At 47.2% G+C, this 3,216-nt stretch overlaps 1 long non-coding RNA gene across 1 annotated transcript; it reads right to left on the bottom strand.

Moving 5' to 3' along the window:
• Positions 1-209: 209 nt before the first annotated feature.
• LOC145859309 (uncharacterized) lies at positions 210-2,556 on the bottom strand. The gene is made up of 2 exons (XR_014379509.1): positions 1,834-2,556; positions 210-1,357 (listed from the first exon to the last, which is right to left on the bottom strand). It is a non-coding gene; the product is annotated as an uncharacterized LOC145859309 (long non-coding RNA).
• Between the last annotated feature and the right edge of the window lie 660 nt (positions 2,557-3,216).

The following is a 3,216-nucleotide window of genomic DNA, read 5'->3' as shown; positions in this document are numbered from 1 at the left end:
GCATCAGAGAGAGAGAGACAGACAGCATCAGAGAGAGAGAGACAGACAGCATCAGAGAGAAAGAGACAGACAGCATCAGAGAGAGAGAGAGACAGACAGCATCAGAGAGAGAGAGAGAGACAGACAGCATCAGAGAGAGAGAGAGAAAGAGACAGACAGCATCAGAGAGAGAGAGACAGGCAGCATCAGAGCGAGAGAGACAGACAGCATCAGAGAGAGACAGACAGCATCAGAGAGAGAGAGACAGACAGCATCAGAGAGACAGAGACAGACAGGGCAGTGAGGGTGTAGTATATCCTACTGATATCTTGGTGAAGACAGACAGCATCAGAGAGAGAGACAGACAGCATCAGAGAGAGAGACAGCAAGCATCGGAGAGAGAGAGACAGCATCAGAGAGAGAGAGACAGCAAGCATCGGAGAGAGAGAGACAGCATCAGAGAGAGAGAGAGAGACAGCATCAGAGAGAGAGAGACAGACAGCATCAGAGAGAGAGAGAGACAGACAGCATCAGAGAGAGAGAGACAGACAGCATCAGAGAGACAGAGACAGACAGGGCAGGGACGGTGCAGTATATCCTACTGATATCTTGGTGAAGACAGACAGCATCAGAAAGAGGGAGACAGCATCAGAGAGAGACAGACAGGCAGCATCAGAGAGAGAGACAGACAGGCAGCATCAGAGAGAGAGACAGACAGCATCAGACAAAGAGAGACAGACAGCATCAGAGAAAGAGAGACAGACAGCATCAGAGAGAGAGAGACAGGCAGCATCAGAGCGAGAGAGACAGACAGCATCAGAGAGAGAGACAGACAGCATCAGAGAGAGAGACAGCAAGCATCGGAGAGAGAGAGAGACAGCATCAGATAGAGAGAGACAGACAGCATCAGAGAGAGAGAGACAGACAGCATCAGAGAGAGAGAGACAGACAGCATCAGAGAGAGAGAGAGACAGACAGCATCAGAGAGAGACAGCAAGCATCAGAGAGAGAGACAGCATCAAAGAGAGAGAGAGACAGAAGGCATCAGAGAGAGAGAGAGACAGACAGGGCAGTGAGGGTGTAGTATATCCTACTGATATCTTGGTGAAGACAGACAGCATCAGAAAGAGGGAGACAGCATCAGAGAGAGACAGACAGGCAGCATCAGAGAGAGACAGACAGGCAGCATCAGAGAGAGAGAGAGACAGACAGCATCAGAGAGAGAGAGAGACAGACAGCATCAGAGAGAGACAGACAGGGCAGTATATCCTACTGATATCTTGGTGAAGACAGACAGCATCAGAGAGAGAACAGACAGGTACGTTCTAATCCTCTCTCCTCCGAACCGACGACCCAGGTACTCCGGCATGGTGACGATCTGGAATAAAAACACAATCTGGTTATGAGATCTGGAACAAACACACAGTCTGTTTATGAGCTCTGGAATAAACACACAGTCTGTTTAGGAGATCTGGAACAAACACACAGTCTGTTTAGGAGATCTGGAACAAACACACAGTCTGTTTAGGAGATCTGGAACAAACAGTCTGTTTAGGAGATCTGGAATAAACACACAGTTTGACGCCCAACAGAGGAATGTCCAGGGAGGAGCTGAGATATTCTACAACCTGCTGCAACATGCAGGACAGGGCGCAGGTAAACACTCTGACTGTGTGTGTGTGTGTGTGTGTGTGTGTGTGTGTGTGTGTGTGTGTGTGTGTGTGTGTGTGTGTGTGTGTGTGTGTGTGTGTGTGTGTGTGTGTGTGTGTGTGTGTGTGTGTGTGTGTGTGTGTGTGTGTGGTGTGTACGTGTGTGTGTGTGTGTGTGTGTACGTGTGTGTGTGTGTGTACTCACCCCTGAAGACACATAGACAGGTACAAACACCCAAGCCAATGCCAGCAACACATAGGTGGCCTGGGGGAGAGAGAGGGGGGGAGAGAGAGAGAGTGAGACAGAGAGAGAGCGAGAGGAGAGAGAGAGAGAGGGAGGGGGAGAGAGAGACTGTGAGAGTATTGTACAATAACCAGCTGGTTCTACTGCCCCCTGCTGTCTGTTTCACGAATCCACTGTATCTGCCTTTCCACTGTGATACAAAGACCTGAAGGTAGAGACAACAAGTCAATGGATATGAATCCACTGTGATACACAGACCTGAAGGTAGAGACAACAAGTCAATGGATATGAATCCACTGTGATACACAGACCTGAAGGTAGAGACAACAAGTCAATGGATATGAATCCACTGTGATACACAGACCTGAAGGTAGAGACAACAAGTCAATGGATATGAATCCACTGTGATACACAGACCTGAAGGTAGAGACAACAAGTCAATGGATAGGAATCCACTGTGATACACAGACCTGAAGGTAGAGACAACAAGTCAAGGGATCTGAATCCACTGTATCTGCCTTTCCACTGTGATACACAGACCTGAAGGTAGAGACAACAAGTCAAGGTATCTGTCTTTCCACTGTGATACACAGACCTGAAGGTAGAGACAACAAGTCAAGGTATCTGTCTTTCCACTGTGATACACAGACCTGAAGGTAGAGACAACAAGTCAAGGGATCTGAATCCACTGTATCTGTCTTTCCACTGTGATATACAGACCTGAAGGTAGAGACAACAAGTCAAGGGATCTGAATCCACTGTGATACACAGACATGAAGGTAGAGACAACAAGTCAAGGCATCTGAATCCACTGTGATACACAGACCTGAAGGTAGAGACAACAAGTCAAGGGATCTGAATCCATTGTGATACACAGACCTGCAGGTAGAGACAACAAGTCAAGGGATCTGAATCCACTGTATCTGTCTTTCCACTGTGATACACAGACCTGAAGGTAGAGACAACAAGTCAAGGGATCTGAATCCACTGTGATACACAGACCTGAAGGTAGAGACAACAAGTCAAGGGATCTGAATCCACTGTATCTGTCTTTCCACTGTGATACACAGACCTGAAGGTAGAGACAACAAGAAGACACAGCGGCAGAATAAATTCAACTAGATGTTTGTTTTCATCTCAAAACCAGAGAGCGACCGCTGTCCGGTGAAGTCCACACAAAGCGTATTGCATGTAACCAAACAGTTAGGTGACCTGCAGCACGGTCAAAGCAAGTTAAATGTTTCAGACGTTTTAGGGACGACAAAACGACTATTGATTTAAAATGACACAGAGTTCAGCACCTACAGTTATGATCTGTCTTTAATTTGGCCCTTTTTTTAAAAC

Source organism: Salmo salar, chromosome 12, assembly GCF_965601325.2.
Source record: "Salmo salar chromosome 12, fSalSal1, whole genome shotgun sequence".
Classification (NCBI taxonomy): domain Eukaryota; kingdom Metazoa; phylum Chordata; class Actinopteri; order Salmoniformes; family Salmonidae; genus Salmo; species Salmo salar.
This window is presented reverse-complemented; position numbering and strand designations above follow the sequence as displayed.